The following is a 17,427-nucleotide window of genomic DNA, read 5'->3' as shown; positions in this document are numbered from 1 at the left end:
TATGGAGAAAAATTCTGGGAGTTTCTCAGGAGGGTCAGCCTCTCTGTTCCTCCAGTACTTCCAGTGATTGTGTATGCTTTCTCACACCCTTTAATAAACATCCTATTGATAAAATAAGCACAGTGAATCTGTTGTCTACAGTTAAGAACCATGACCAACACACAGCCCTACTTCTGTGTTCTCTTATTTTGTAAGCTGCTTTGTGTTGGAATGTCTTTAGTCACAACATAATTCATTCCAAGGTAGCAAAAGCAACTTGGGGAAAAAAAATTAGAAGATTAAGGAAAACTAGAATTAGTGCATGTTTTTAGTATATGAAAATATCACCTAGCAAGGGAATGTATTCAGAGAAAGTCAGTTGCCTGGTCTGTTTAGAGACCTTGTATGAGAGGAATGGCCTGCAAGGGACTGAAATTAGTAACTGGTGAGGTGGACAGAAAGGGAAAATGCAGTGTTATAGGAGCAAAAGTAAGGAGCATTTTTCAAGAAGGAGGGAATGATCAATTATTTTTAAATATTGGAGTTGGTAAAATGAAATGATTAAAGGAGTATGAGTAAATGAACACAGATTTATATCCACTGGATTTGGCAATTTGGCATTCATTTGGCAGCACTGGAAATGACTGGCTTCTGTATGGTAGTCAAAGAAATCTTGGTTGGCCTGGGTTTAAGAATAAATAGGGTGCTGGGGCACCTGGGTGGCTTAGTTGGTTAAGCGTCTCCCTTTGGCTCAGGTCATGTTCTCAGGGTCCTGGGATTGAGTCCTGCACTGGGCTCCCTGCTCAGCAGGGAGTCTGCTTGTCCCTCTCCCTCTGCTCCTCCCCTCTTACCCCCTCCCTGCTTGTGCTCTCTGCTCTCTCTCTCAAATAAATAAAAATAAAATCTTTTAAAAAACATAAAAAAAGAATAAATAGGGTGCTGCTGGTGTGGCTGTAGCTTCAGCAGAGCTCCAGCCTACTTGCTCCTGACTCCCTGCTCTTCCCTCTCCCTGAGAAACAGGTGGGTCATGAAGCAGCACTGCGGCTGTGACTTCTGAGGATAATGGAAACACGGGCATGGAACCAAATTAAAATCACCGTAGCCAGTGGCCATGAGACATCCCTGGAAAAGATGTGTGCTGGGCTTGCTTAGAGGTGCAAAGAGGTGTTTAGAACTTCAAAGTTAAGAGAACAGTAGGGACATCTACCAAGACTCTGAGATTCAGTACAAGAAAAATTCCTTGTGGTGAAGGTTCTAAGAGTTGAAATTCTTTCCCAGATCAGAATCCTCAAGTGACTCATTGCCTTGAACAGTCCTTCTGAGAGGAACCAGATTACTTCCATCAGTATTGAGTTAGGAGTAGAGGTTGTGGTCATAATTGCGAATGGTTAAATCAACTATTTTAATAAATTGGCTATCAGATGCTAAATAGGTAAGTGAGTAAATGGGATGAGGAAGCAAGGACAGTGGTGAAGAATGGAGAAGAAATATCACAGTATCTGGAATGAGACAAGAGACAAAGGAGAATTTTTTTTTTTTTTAAGATGAGGGATAACTTAATGCTGGTGTACTCAGGCTGAACATAAGGTAGAGCCAGAAGAATGCAATTTTTCATAAGACTGGAAGAGACATGTTTCAGAGCACTAAATTGACTTCTGATTAGAAACGGACACTTCTTCCAATATAGCAAGAGTTGAGGCAAAGAAGTTCAGATGCAGTCAGGTTAGTAGATTTGGTCGTGAGAATGAAGGCGTTCCTGTCTTATTTCTTTTATCATCTCAATGAAGCATAAGTGAGATTATCAGCTAATAGAGGAAGAAATGTGATGAAGTGCAGAAGGTTTGAAAGGATGGAAAAGGTGTTAAATATTTGTGTTGAAAGCAGGAACATGGATTTACACAGACATAGAACATATTTATCATTGCAGATAGTTCTGCAGGACTGCATGATTTCAGAGCAATGTTCCCTTCTTTGGAAGCAGATCCAAAATGTAGGGTTTAATCAAGATTAATTGTTTGCTAAATAAGTGAGATAGAGAAACAAAGGAGTTGAGGGTATTTGCATGGGAGTTCCATGGAATGTAAGGTGGCTAAGGAAAGAAGTGAACTAGAAGATCATGACAGAGAAAAGTATAAACGGTGGCCAATGGTAATTTCAATGATGGTGAAAACTTTGCAGTGGGGAATTATAGTAAGTGAGCTGGGCTAGCAAGTGATTATCAGAGAATAATTAAAAGATTGAAACAATGATTTCAAAGAGAATGTAGTTACTCTTAGTAAGGTTTAATGTGTGACCATGGAAGTGGGTAGCTGAGGCAGGATGGAATGATGATTATAAGGAAATAAGGAAGTTCAGAACTGGGAGGCCAGGATGTTGACCATGTTATTGACATGAATGTTGTTCTATGAGGATTATGACAGTGGAACAGGAGAGTAAGAGATTGATCTAGGAGTTCAAGACTTCAGTAAATGACAGGGAATGATAAGCAATTGCAGACTGAAGGAGAGATGTTTTGATAGCAGCAATGAGGACCAATGAGTACATTTACTTACATACTGCCCCTAAGGTTCATGAGGTGTGGAAAAAAAAACAAAACCTAATGAAGGTTGCAAAAGCACTGGTGACAATGAGAGCTCCCTCAGGTTTCTGATAAGCTAAAGGAGTTAAAACACTGTAATATTGTTATAAAAGTAGACAGAGTAATGGAACAGGATACCCAAAAAAAGATTAGACCCTAATACATACAAGAATAATATTATATTATATTATATTACATTATATTATATTATACACACACACATATACATATAATATATGTATTTAATAATTAGTGCCAGGAACTTAGCTCACCAAGTATCAGAAAATAAAAGGAAAAACAAATATCAAATTCTACTTAAGGAAGTGCTTCCTAAGTTTTGAAGAAATGGTGTGGCAGAAAAAAAATTTACATTGACAGATTTAAAAACTTTTGTAAATGAAAAAAGAAGACATAATTATAAAAGTAAAAGATAATAGTCAAGCCGGGAAGATGTTTCCAACAAATACTAAACAAAGAAAGAGATAATTATTAATGCTATATAACTTCTTCGCAGGAAGACCAAGAATAAGAATTTGCTCTGATCTCTCCCTTGACTTGACTGAAAAGGAAAAATACCAAAAGGAATAAACTCACAACAGTGAAAAGAGCAGAAGAGAGGCTTACCCATGGAGGAGAGGTTTCAATAAATTTAGATAGAGAACATCCAAAAGGCATACTATTTTACTACTAGGTGTTTCAGAAAGGAACAGAGAGTGTGGAGGGAAGTGAATATCCAAAGAACTGAAGAAAGCCACCATTGAGATAAAAAACTCTGAAATGCTCAGCATGATGAATTAAAAAATAAAACAAAAAAACCACAAAAACCTCCTATGACATTTTTGAACCTCAAGGAAAAGTAAAAATTGTCATATTTTATAAAAAGAAAATAATCTATTTTACTTGCAAAGACATGAGAATCAGACTGGCATTAATTCTCATCATCACACTGATAGAAAACAATAGGGTAATAAAAAAAATTAAATGGGGTAGGGGACGGACAACAAACAAACTAGATGTGTGGCAAAAAAAAAAAATGACCAAATTACATGTCAGGATTAAATTCATTTGGGGAATATCAGGACATTGTAAAAATTTGTTATTTAAATATGTGTGTGATTGTTTTCCTTTGGCTGTACATTATCCAACCTGCTTTTTTTTTTTTTTTTTTTTTTTTAAATGGTAGGCTCCATGCCCAGCACGGAGCCCAAAATGGGGCTTGAGCTCACGACTCTAAGATCAAGACCTGAGCTGAGATCAAGAGTCAGACGCTCAACTGATTGAGCCACCAAGGAGCCCTAAGCTGTTTCTTTTTTAGGGAGTATTTCCTATTGTGTGCAGTATTGCTGGGACACAGTTCTACACCTTCAACTCTGAAAGACAGACAGGTAAGTCTTCCCCTAGAGACCATGTCGGTTGGTACCTAAACTCAGCCACTGGACACTCATATCCAGGACTCTGAATCAGAAGTGAATGGTGTAAAGATGAAGGGGCAATATAAATCATTAAAGAAAGCTGCAATAATATCTAGTGGTGACAGAAGGCCTACTCCTGCTAAAATATAGTGGTTATACTTTCTGCTTGAGTTACTTATACCTTGAGCTTCATTCTATAATCCTTATCACATTTGTGAGCTATCCAAGTTCCTTGTAATAGAAGCACTTTCTGCTTAAGGCAGTTTCTTCAGCTTTCAAGTAAGAATCCTAGCTTATTCTATGATTATATCAGGTTTCTGGTAACAGATATCAGGAATTGGTGGGGAAATTTGGCCTAGCAGGAGCTGAAGGCAAATAGCTAATCATCATATTGGTTTTTGTTGTTGTTGTTATAACTACCATTTAAGGTCAAGCCCTTGGTGAAACTCATGGCCACTGCAAATTAACAGTATGAAAAGACATAATAATAATAACAAAAAAAAGGAAGACATGAGGAATTCAAAGATTACTAAATGGGGTGGCTACTTCTGAAGGCCTCACATGTATTAAGGAAAGAATACTTAGATCAAATCTCTAAGTTTCAGTCAAAAGTAAAAGTGAAACCTAAGAATGTCTATAATTTCGTTAAAATAACATTTTACCTCTCAGAGCCAAAGAATTATCAAAGCCAATGACCAAACTTCCAATCTGACCATGAAGATTGCCGATACACAATGTCAATTAAGTTTATCACCTAGTCATGTCTTGATGAAGATATGTGTTCCAGAAAAATTGATTTCAGTCTTTGATTTGAGAGGATGGGTATGGTTCTAATTGCTTGCTGTGCTTATAAACAAAGCTATAGACTCCCAACGGTGGTCCTCACTAAACAAAGTTGAGATGCCAGAAATTCCTTGGTATAATATAGAGGAAAGAATTCAGACTTTGAGATGAAGGCATGCTAAAATGTATTTATTGTGTCCTGCCACCCCCCCACCACTATGTCCCCTGACAAATCTCAGAAAGCATTTCCTTTACCAAAGGTTTGTGTCCTATTAGGGTGAGACCAATCTGCCTAAAGAATGAAGAAATGGTAAATATGTGAGTCAATATTCAAAAATCATCTCTATTTCTATATACTAAGTGTCTCGGAGTCAGGGTTCCACCGGAGAAAAAGAACTAGTAGGATATATATGAAATTTATTGCAAGGAATTGGCTTATGTGATAGTAGGGGCTGGCTAGTTAAGTCCAAAATCCATAAGGGCAAGCTGTCAGGAAGGGTCAGCTGGAAACTCTTGGACAGAAGATGAAGATGCATTCAACATTTGGAATTTCTTACTCAGGGAAGTGTCACTTCAGCTCTTCAATCCTTTCAATTGATTAAATCAGGCTCACCCAGATTATCAAGATTATTTTACTCTTTGCTTAAAGGAAATTGACATAGATTGTTTATAAAGTCTACAAAATACATTCACAGCAACACCTGGATTAGTGTTTGGTTGAATAAGTGGGTACTATTGCACAACCAAATTGACACATAAAACTGACCATCATATCAAGCAACAAATACTTGGAAAATAAAATTCACAATAGAGTGGTATCAAAAATCATTAAATACATAGGGTGGATTTAACAAAATATGTTCGAGACCTCTACACAGAAAATTATCGCTAAGAGAAGTTAATGAAAACCTAAATAAATAGACATTCCATGCCAATGGATTGTTAGACTCCTTAAAGACTCAATATTGATGAAATTCCTTTCCTTTCTCTTAAACAAATTCAAATTCAGTGCAATTCCAATCAAAATTCCAGCAGACTTTTCTGTAGAATTTGATAAACTAATTTTAAAATTTAAATGAAATGCAATAGATCTAGAGTAGCCAAAACAGTTTTGAAAGTGGACAAAATTAGAGAACTCTAATAGTTTTCAAGATTTATGTTATAGCCACAGTAATCAAGGCAGTGTGGTAGTGATTTTTTACAAGGGTATCAAAGCCATTCAGTGAAGAAAGGGACATGTTTTCAACAAACAGTCCTTGAACAGACTGTATAAAAACAAAAAGGAACCTAGACTCATTCCTTCCATTCTACACACACTCATTCCTTACATTCTGCACAAAATTCACTTGAAATGCATCATACATCAAATTATAAAAGCAGAAAGCTTGATGAAGAAAGCATAGGAAAATACCTTCATTAGCTTCGATTAGGTAATGATTTCTTAGCTAGGCATCACACTTCATAAAATAAAACAGATTTATACTTCATCCAAAGAACATATTCTCGCCTCAGGCTGGGAGAAAATATTTGTAATATCTACATCTGATAAAGCACTTGCAGAATATATGCACAATTCCAACAATTAAATAGTAAAAAGAAAAACAACACAATAAAAATCAGCAAAAAACTTGGACATTTCATGAAGGAAGATATAAAAATGGTCAATAAGCACATGAAAAAGGCTTAACATCAATCATTAGGTATCTGGAAAATGCAAGTTAAAATCACAATGATATATATCACAAGTAACTAAAATGGCAAAGATGAATATGGATAACATCAAATGTTGAGGATGTGGAGCAATCAAAATTTTTATATTGCTGGAGCTAGTGTAAAATGGTATAACCCCTTGGAAATTGTTCTAGTAGTTTCTCATAAAGTTAAAAGTACACCTACTCTAAGAACCAGAAATTCCAATTTTATTTCTTTACTCAAGAGAAATGTAAACATATGTACATCAAAAGATGTGTACAATAAAAAAAAGATGTTACAATAACGTCCATAGCAATTTTATTCATAATAGCTCCAAACTGGAAACAACCTAAATGTCCATTATCACCAGAATGGATAAACAAACTGTAATATAAACAGATAATGGAATACTTTTCAGTAATACAAAGGAAAAAAACACTGAAACATGCTACAAAATGAAAAAAAATTCAAAACTTTGATGCTGAGTGAAGAAGCCAGATATAAAAGAGTACCTACTGTACTATTCAATTTACGTGAAGTTCTGCAATAGGCAAACTAATCGACAGTGAAACAAAGCCATAGTGATTGCATTTGGTATTGGGGGAGTAGGGTGGCATTAACCAGGATGTTGCATTCATGGGGGAGGGCCTTGCTATATTTTAATGAGGGGGTGGCTTAAAGGGGAATGGGCCTTTGTCACAACTCATCAAACTTTACACTAAATATGAGTGCATTTACAGTATGTAAATTTTTTCCTCCATTTACAAAGAAAGGGAAAAAAATGACTCTGGGGAGTAAGGTTAGGGTTAAACCACAGGGAAGCTGAGCTCAGTTGTTTCTTATCATAATATTTTTGCATGATTTGATTTGTAACCATTTGTTTGTATTACTTTGATTAAAATTTATTTAAAGTACTTGTTCAGACTTCCAAGTTAAGGTGGTAGAATAAAAACATCTGAAACTCTCTTTCCCCACCCATAATGATAGAATAACAAATAGGACCAAAACAGCAAAAATATCTCAGAATTAATCAAAGAAAAGGACAGAGCTTCATGCCATACAATTCAAAATGTACGACCCAAAATGAGAGAGAAGAGGGAAGGAGGAAGGGAGGGAAAGAGGGAGAGACAGAGAGAAGAACGAGTTTTCCTTGAATCCAATTGTCTCCTTGCAGTAAAACAAAATTACTAGTCCAAACCCCCCAACACACACACACACACACACACACACACACACGCGCGCGCGCGCGCGCATACAAACACAGACACATGCAAAGTATACAAGAAATGTGAATGAAAATTTTTTTGAAAATTATACTAAGACTCTCAGATACAAAGAAAGGTGAACCGACACAAAAAATTGCACCTGCACAAGGAAAATATGGGAAGATTTAATTTAAATGTTCCTGTGTGGGTAGCAAACTAAGAAAATCATCAGCCACCATTAGCTATGAGTCTTGGAAACATTGCCTTTTAGCTGGGTACATTACTTCCCTGAATAAAATGAGTGATCTAGAAATTAGAAAATAGGGAAAAATGGATATTGACTAGGCTACTTGTAATATATGCCGCAGATGACAAATCTTACCTAGAAAAAAAATCAAAATTGAAACAGATGAAATTTCCCTAGGAAGGCTTTGTGTTGTGGAAGAACATAAGGAAAACACGAACCTAATAAAAGCAGAGAACCTAAAGAAGAGATGGTAAACAACAGAGCAGAATGAAAAGAAAAATCACAGTCCTAAAAAATGAGAAGCAAAACCAAACCAAACAGAAAAAAAGACTAAATTTAGCAACTACAGACTTGACCAATAACCAAATTACTAAAAAAGAAAGAAGGTTTGAGATAACCATGATGAATGTAGAGGAAAAGAAGATTAAGGGAAGTGGATAGCAGATAACAGACCAAAGCAAAGATATTTGTGTCACCGAAGTAAGGAACTCCATGTGCAGAATAGAAAAAGTATTCAAAGAGAGAACAAAAGAAAAATTTCCGGAAAATAGTTAAGAATTGAACCTATAGAAAACCATTACATCATGTTCCAGGGTGGGGGAAGAACCCATAAATGATGATATATACTGAAATATGTCTTAGGTAAGGCCATAAAAATTTAAAAGTAATGGAAGTATTGTCTAAGGAGAAAAATCAGGTTGAAAATGAGGTGGAGGTAGGGGCAGATCTGGCTGGTCACATACTGATTGATAACCACATTCAATGCCATTAGAAAATGTAGCAATCATCTACAAAGAACTAATGAAAGGATTATAGGACTCCAAATATCATGCCTTTTGCTGAGCTGAGTAATTATCCAAGTATAAAGTCAATAGGTAGACATTGTCAAACAATAGGCAGACAGCCTTAAAAACAAATAAATAATGAAATATACAGTAATACATCTTTCTTGAAAAAGAAATGACATCAAAATATTCTGCCCTAGTAAGAAGTGAAAAGAAATCATAGCAAATATGGGGTTAATTTAAATATATAACAATGACTAAACTATTACAGGATATACAATTAGGGAAGGGAAATATTATTTTGATAAATTATAAGTTGTGAAGATAGTAATAACAAACTAAAATTGGGGGGAAGAAGCAATGTATTCATTTTCTCACCTTTCTTAGTAATAAATGAATTATCAAATCAAGGTGAATAAATCAGCATATGGTAGTCTAAGTATATTGTTTATATGTTATAAAGAGAATCAACAGAACTAAAAATAAGGCTACAAGGACAAGTGACCAAATCATAAAGTGAAAAGAGAAAAGAGGTAGGAAAAAGTGTAGTGTGCCAATTATCTAATCTTTCATAGGAGACATCAACAAATACTGTCTAAAGCTACTGTATCAGGAAGGAGTGTTTTGATAAAACGTATGAGTGTATAAATGTGTCAATAATATCTAAAAAGAGGATATAAGCCTTCCAAATTATGAGAAGGAAAGCACACATTACATTCATTTAATACAAGTAGCAGCAAGAAAATCCATGTACAAGAAGGCAAAAGACAAAGGAGGCACTTAAAGCCAAAAATAAAACATAACATTGGATGAAAAAATTAAGACCAAACATATTTGTTTTGACACCAGCTGTAAATGGGATATATGCAGACATTAATTATCAGATTTGATAAGAACAATAGTTGATTATACAAGAAGTATCTATCCTCAGATTGTATGAAAAAGCAAAACATAATAGACAAATAGTAACAAAAAGAAGTCAGAAGTCAAAATACCAATATGATGAAGACTTGATTCCAAAGCAAATGTTAAAAAAGATATAGGTACATTTTCTAAGTATGAAGTATGCAGTTTACAATGAGGATAGAGCTGCCACTAATGTGTATATTTATAATGAAATGAAAACACTGCAGGAAGACAAGTAGAAATGGAGAGAGACATATCATTAGTAGATTTTAACTTGCCTTTTTAGGCTTTTGACAGATTATACAATACAATGCATAGAGAATTTTAATAGTATAATTATTATACTTCAGCTAACAGAGATGCCGCAAACTCAATAACATGAGTGAGTATATACCTTCTTTCCAAGCCCCCTGGAAAATTTACAAAACCCAATGGCATACAAAGAACACAGATAACTTCCGAATATATATATACAAATACATGGTAAGCAGACCATAATCCATGAATACACTACCAAGAGAATGAGAAACTAATAATCATAAATAGAAAAAGTCTAGCCACAGAAAAAGTATACAACTTTCTCTTAAATACTTTAAATTCAAAATAAAGTTTATAAAATAAAGAAAAAGAGTACATCCTATATCAAAAATTTAGGGATTATCTAAAGTTGAGCTCAGACAGCAATCACACTTTTTTTTAAATTTTTTTTATTGTTATGTTAGCAATCACACTTTTAACACATTTAAGCAATTAAAAATGAATCTAAGCAAATAAGCATTGGACTAAAAAATCTGACCCAAAACTAGACAATTAAAGCATGTATTTTTCAAGGAAATCATAATAAGATAATGATGAAAGCAAGAATTACTGATTTGGGAAATAGAAAATCAGTAAAACTGACAAAACCTAGAGTGTGATTTTTACAAAACCTAGTTTGTGATTGTTAGGGGAAGGGAGAAAACATGGACAAAAGACAAATGAGGAAGGCTCTCGGGAACCAGTCTGTACCACTGAAAACAAAACAAAACAAGTTTTCATTATGAAACCCCTCAAAATACTCAAAATACACAAAATTAGAGGAATATAATAACACCCACATATCCAATGCGGCACTATCTTGATTGCTGTAGCTTTTTTTTCTTTTTTAATTTTTTTTTAAAGATTTTATTTATTTGACCGAGAGAGAGATAGCGAAAGCAGCAACACAAGCAGGGGGAGTGGGAGAGGGAGAAGCAGGCTTCCCGCTGAGCAGGGAGCCCGATGTGGGACTCGATCCCAGGACCCTGGGATCATGACCTGAGCCAAAGGCAGATGCTTAACGACTGAGCCACCAAGGCACCCTTGATTGCTGTAGCTTCTATAGTAAATCTTGAAATTAAGTAGCATCAATCCTCTGACCATTCTTCAATATTGTGTAGTCTGTTCTAGGTCTTTAGCCTCTTCATATAATCTTTAGAATCCATTTGTCGGTATCCACAAAATATATTGCTGGGATTTTTTTTAAGATTTTATTTATTTCTCAGAGAGTGGGCACACAAGCGGGGGAAGCGGCAGGCAGTGGGAAAAGCAGGCTCCCCGCTGAGCAGGGAGCCCTATGTGGGAACTGGATCCCAGGATCCTGGGATCATTACCTGAGTTGAAGGCAGATGCTTTAACCGACTGAGCCACCCAAGCATCCCAAATTGCTGGGATTTTTTTTTTAAAGATTTTATTTATTTATTTGAGAGAGAGAGAATGAGAGATGGAGAGCACAAGAGGGAAGAGCGTCAGAGGGAGAAGCAGACTCCCTGCTGAGCAGGGAGCCCGATGCAGGACTCGATCCCGGGACTCCAGGATCATGACTGGAGCTGAAGGCAGCCGCCCAACTGACTGAGCCACCCAGGCGCCCCCCAAATTGCTGGGATTTTAACTGGGGTTGGGTTGAGTCTATAGATCACATCAAAAAGAACTAACATCTTAACAATAGAGTCTTTTCCCCATGAACAAGGAATATCTCTCCACTTATTTAATTTTCTTTTGATTCTTTATTCAGAGCTCTGAAGTTTTCCTCATACAGATCTTGTAAATACCTTGTTAGATATATATGTAAGTATTTTTTTGTCAGTTTTCATTGATATAGGAAAGCAATCAACTTGTCTAGATTGCCCTTGTATCCTGCAAACTTACTATAATCACTTATTAGTTCCAGGAGTTTTTTGTTGATTCTTTGGAATTTTCTAGACAGACATTATGTCATCTGTGAACAAAGATAGTTTTATTTCTTCCTTCCCAATCTGTATAACTTTTATTTCCTTCTCTTAACTTATTCCAGTACATTGTTGAATAGAAATTAGTGAGAAGGGACATCCTTGCTTTGGTCTGAATCTTAAGGGGAAAGCATTCAGTTTCTCACCATTAAAGGGTCATGTTAGCTCTAGGTTCTTTGTATGTCTTCCTTATCAAGGTGAGAACGTTTCCCTCCATTTCTAGATTGGCAGGAGTTCGTATCATGATTGGGTATTTGGTTTTATTAAATGCTTTTTCTGAATCTACTGATATAATCAGATTTTTTATCTTTAGCCTATTGATATGATGGAATACATTAATTGATTTTTTTATTATGCTATGTTAATCACCATACATTACATCATTAATTTTTGATGTAGTGTTCCATGATTCATTGTTTGCATATAACACCCAGTGCTCCCTGCAGAATGTGCCCTCCTTAATACCCATCACCAGGCTAACCCATCCTCCCACCCCCCTCCCCTCTAGAACCCTCAGTTTGTTTTTCAGAGTCCATCATCTCTCATAGTTTGTCTCCCCCACCAATTTCCCCCCTTCATTTTTCCCTTCCTGCTATCTTCTTCTTCTTTTTTAAACATATAATGTATTATTTGTTTCAGAGGTACAGATCTGTGATTCAACAGTCTTGCACAATTCACAGCGCTCACCGTAGCACATACCTTACCCAATGTCCATCACCCAGCCACCCCATCCCTCCCACCCCCCACTACTCCAGCAACCCTCAGTTTGTTTCCTGAGATCAAGAATTCCTCATATCAGTGAGGTCATATAATACATGTCTTTCTCTGATTGACTTATTTCACTCAGCATTAATTGATTTTTAAATATTGAACCAGTATCTCATGTCTGGAAAACATCTCCATGAGTTACAAATGTATAATTCTTTTTATACATCATTGGATTCAATTTGCTGCTATTTTGTTGAGGGTTTTTGCATTTATGTTCATGTGATATCGGTCTGTAGTTTTCTTGTAATTTCCTTATCTTGTTTTGATGTTAAGGGAATGCTGGTCTCATAGAATGAGTTCCCACTACTTTTATTTCCTAGAATAGGGTATAGAGAATTGATATCATTTGTTCCTTAAATGTTTGTTAAAATCCCAATGGATTTGTAGATACCATCTGGGCCAGGTACTTTCTCTTTTGGAAGTTATTCATTATTAATTCAATTTCTTTATTAAATATAGATTGATTCAAATGATTATTTCTCCTTGTGTGAGTTCTGATAACTGGTGTCTTTTAGGACATTAGTCCATTTCATTTAAGTAATCAAATTTGTAGCAGAGTTGTTCATACTATTCCTTATTATTCTTTTAATGCCCACTGAATAAGTAAGGATGGCTGTCTGTTATTTCTAATATTAGTAACTACTGTCTCCTTTTTTTTCTTGGTTTGCCTGAACCAAGTTTTATTGATTTTACTGATCTTTTCAAAGAACCAACTTTTTACCTTGTTGATTTTCTCTACTCTTTTCCTGTTTTCAAGTTCATTGATTTCTGCTATAACTTTTATTATTTTCTTCTGTTTATTTTGGATTCAATTTGCTTTCTTTTTCTAGTTCCCTAATGTGGAAACTTAGAACATCAATGTTAGGTCTTTCTTTTTTCTGATGTACGCATCCAATGCTGTAAATTTCCCTCTAAACGCTATGTTCGCTGCATCCTACAGATTTTGATGACTTATATTTTCATTTTCAGGTTGTTCAAAATATTCTTTAATTTCCCTTGATATTTCTTTTTTGACATGTGTGTTATTTTGAAATGTGTTCTTTAACATCCAAATATTTTGGGATTTTCTAGCTCTCTTTCTGTTATTGGTGTATGATTTAATTCCTTTGTGATTTGAGAACATACTTAGTATGATTTCCATTCTCCTGAATTTTGTTCAGGTGTGTTTTATGGCCCAGAAAGTGGTCTATCATAGTAAATATTCTGGGGGAGCTCGAGAAGAATGTGTATTCTGCTGTTTTTAGATGAAGTATTCCAGATGTCACCTAGATTCAATTAATTGGTTGATGCTGTTCAGTTCAACTATGTCCTCACTGGTTTTCTGCCTGCTGGATCTGTCAATTAAGGATAGAGAGGTGTACACACAGCTTTAACAATGATTAACACTTTGCCATTTCATTTCATCAATTAGTCTCTTTTTTTCAGTCCCATGTAACAAAATTTCTCAATATGACACTGATAGGAGATAGGGAAGAATGAGTGAAATAGTAAAATACAAAAACCCTTGTTTTTCCCAATGATATTATAATTTATTTTAAAATATAGATTAACAGACAGTTGCAAAGAAAGTACAGAGCGGTCCTATTAACTCTTCACCCAGTTTTCTCTAATAATTACTTCTTATGCAGCTATAGTACAATATAAAACCCAGGATATTGACATTGGTACAATGTATGTATGCAGTTCTATGCCATTTTATCACATGTGTGCATTTGGGAAAATACCAGTAATCAATTAGAGAACTAGTCCCTCACCACAAAGATCTCCCTGTGCTACCCCTTTAACTTAACATAGTCTACTTGTATCAACATTTTACTAGTTTAGAAACTTTACCAACCTTTATGAGCCATTGTCATAAATATTTCCTCTACATACATTGAGGAGCACCCAAGACAATATTAACATTTTTGCTTTAACCATCAAGTATACTTCTTTCCTCCTTTCTGATATTTCAAGATCCCTTCTGGTATCATTTCCTCTCTGTTTAGAGATTTTTCTTTATTATTATTTTTTTTTTTTTTTTTTTTTTTAGAGATTTTTCTTCAGCGATTAGTTTAGTGTAGAATCTGCTGGAGACAAATCTTCTTTCTTTCCTTATCTGAGAATATCTTTATTTCCCCTTCATTCCTGAAGGATATTTTCTCTGGGGATAGAATTTTATATTGACAATTCTTTTTTTTTTTCCAGCACTTGAGAAATGTGTGACAATTCCTTCTGGCCTCCATGACTTCTGTGAGAAATCTGCTGTCATTTGAATTATTTCCCCCTACCAGTAAGGTGTCATTTCTCTTGCTGCTTTCTTTGTCTTTAATTTTCATAAGTTTGTGCTGAATCTTGATGTAGATTCCTTTGGGATTATACTGTTTGGGATTCCCTTAGCTTCTTGAAACTGTTTGTCTTTTGCTAAATTTGGCAGATTTTCAGCCATTTTTCTTCAAATAGTTGTTCAGCAGCTCTACCCTCTTTCTCTGCTTCTGAGATTCTGATGACCAAATGTTAGATTTTTTTTTTTTTTAAGATTTATTTATCTTACAGAAAGAGATGGGAGGATGGGCAGAGGGAGAGGGAGAGAGAGAATCTTAAGCAGGCTCCATACCCAGCATGGAGCCTGACTCAGAGCTCAATACCAGGACCCTGAGATCATGACCTGAGTTGAAATAAAAAATCAGATGCTTAACTGACTGAGCCACCCAGGCATGCCTAGATTTTTTTGTTAGTCTCACAGGTCCCTGAAACTCTGGTTGTTGGTTTGTTTTTTCATTCTATTTTCTCTTTGCATTTGTTGGGTAATTTCTATTACTCTATTTTCAAGTTTGTTGATTATTTCCTCTGTCCTCTCCATTTTGCTGATAACTCCAACCATTAAGCTTTTTAATTTTGATTATTGTGTTTTTCACTTCTAAGACTTCTATTTAGTTCTTCCTCATATCTTCTACTTCTTTGCTGAGGCTTTCTATTCTTTTTTCCTTTGTCTCAAGCATGTTCCCAAATGCTCACTGAAACATTTTTATCATGGCTGCTTTAAACCCATTGTCAGATAATTCTAACACCTGTGTCATCTCAGGATTGGTGAGTATTAATTTTCTTTTTTGTTTGAAAGTTTCCTAGTTCTTGGCATGATGAACAGTTTTCATTTGAATCCTGGACATTTTGGGTGTTATGTTACAAACTTTGGATCATATTAAATTGTGTTTTAACAGCTTCATCTGATACTGCACAGACAATAGAGGAAGAGTGGGGGTGGAGTCCAAGTTCTTCCTCTGTTGACACACTTGGGATGTGAGGAGCATTTTGTGATTGTTAGTGAGGGGTGGGAGGACTTGCTTCCCACTAAACCACTGCTGTACCACTCTGGCTGGGAGGGAGACCTGTGCTTCATTCCTACTCTTTATGTGGCTCTTTGTGGCTTCTCATGACACCATGGTGATGGGCAATAATAAAAGTCCTGACCCTCTACTTGCTGGATCCTCTGATACCAGTGGACGGGACAGTTCATTACTGTTAGGTAGAAGTGGAAGTCCCGCTTCTCCATTGCACCATTGGGGGGTGTCACAGGAAGTGGTTCACTATCTGAACTTCTCGGACAGTACTGTGAGAGTAGGGGAGGAACACCTTTTTATAGCCTGGTGAGGATGAAGCTTAAACTCAACATTTGGCCTTTGCTGGTGCGCGGGTGATCAGAATAAAAAATGTCTTCAGATATCACCAAATGTCCACTGTAATGTTTGGCTAGTTGTAGAGCAGTTATTGTCTATAAGTTTTCTGTCTTGCTACTGCATTCTTTTCCTGACCTTTGGCTAGAAAGTGCAGGCTTTTCTCCGAGGCTTTTTTTGGTCTGTGCCAGTTGGCATTTCCAGGTTTCCAGCTTCTTCAGCAATCAGTCCAGGATATATGAGGAAAAACAAAAAATCAAGGAAATCACTTCCATGTCACTCCTCAGGTCCTGGGGCCCAGCCAGTCTGCTGTCTTCCTTCCACTATTTAGAGTCTCCTTTTTCCATATACAATGTTCAGGATATTTAGCTAAGTATACTTAACAAAAGGAATAGAGGAAAGTATATCTACTCCATCTTTTCAGAACTCTGCCTTTATTTTTCCTGCGGTATTGTAAATCAAACCCCAGGCATCATATCATTTCATCCATTAAGATTTTGGTAAATATAGGAAAATAGATTAAATAATATAATCATGATATCATTGTCACACCCCTCCCAAATTGAAAATAAATCTTTAACATGTAATAATCAGCTTTCAATCCCCCATATTGTCTCAAAAATGTCATTTTAGACCCATGTTAGAATAAAAATCCCAGATAAGGTGCAACCTTTGCATTTGGTTGTCAGACCAGAACAGTTCCCCTCTCTTTTCTCTCCCATGTCATTTATTTGAACAAAATTGGTCCTGTGGTATTTCCCACATTCTAGATCTCGTTGACTGTATTCTTGCAGTATATTTTAACATGTTTCACTACCCTCTACAGTTCCTAGTAACTGGAAGTTAAATGTAAAATTATGACTACATAATTCAGGTTACATTTTTTGGCAAAGATATTTTATGGGTGGTTCTTTGTGTCTCCTATTGCACCACTTGAATAGACACATAATGTCCAGTTGTCCTGTTTTTCAGAACTTAACAATTAACCCGTAGGTTTTGATTGTAACAGCTTAAATCTTTTATTAAAAGATTCCCCCTTGATTGTTCACCTAACATAGAGTTTCTCATATAAATGGATATCTTAGACCAGATAATACTTGTTATGGGGAACTGTTTTGTGCATTGTAGGATATTTAGCAGCATCCCTGGTACACTTGACCCTCCAGCACCCCC

Source organism: Callorhinus ursinus, unplaced genomic scaffold, assembly GCF_003265705.2.
Source record: "Callorhinus ursinus isolate GAN/ISIS: 27379988/994484 unplaced genomic scaffold, GSC_fseal_2.0 scaffold30, whole genome shotgun sequence".
NCBI classification, from domain to species: domain Eukaryota; kingdom Metazoa; phylum Chordata; class Mammalia; order Carnivora; family Otariidae; genus Callorhinus; species Callorhinus ursinus.
Note: the sequence above shows the minus strand (reverse complement) of the source record.